General features: G+C 31.4%; 1 non-coding gene across 1 annotated transcript; it reads right to left on the reverse strand.

Moving 5' to 3' along the window:
* Nucleotides 1-74, reverse strand: TRNAV-CAC. The gene has a single exon. It is a non-coding gene; the product is annotated as a tRNA-Val (tRNA).
* Nucleotides 75-312: the final 238 nt, after the last annotated feature.

Genomic DNA, 312 nt, shown 5'->3' on the forward strand with positions numbered 1-312 from the left:
TGTCTGAGCCCGGGTTCGAACCGGGGACCTCTAGTGTGTGAGACTAGCGTGATAACCAACTACACCACCCAGACAAGATGTCAAATCAGTTTAAAGTACCTAATCATATATATGTTGCATCAAACTCCAAGGTAAAGTTAAAGACAAAAAAACATTAGAATAGATCTTACTTATTTTCTCATTCATCATGTTTAGATAACTCTAATGACAATGAAAATGAACAAAAATATGATTTTTAATGAAAATAAAATCCTACTTATTAGTGAAATTTTAATTGATCTCTAATAAGAGGTATTTTGATTCTTTTGATAC

This window comes from Vitis riparia, chromosome 8, assembly GCF_004353265.1.
Source record: "Vitis riparia cultivar Riparia Gloire de Montpellier isolate 1030 chromosome 8, EGFV_Vit.rip_1.0, whole genome shotgun sequence".
NCBI classification, from domain to species: domain Eukaryota; kingdom Viridiplantae; phylum Streptophyta; class Magnoliopsida; order Vitales; family Vitaceae; genus Vitis; species Vitis riparia.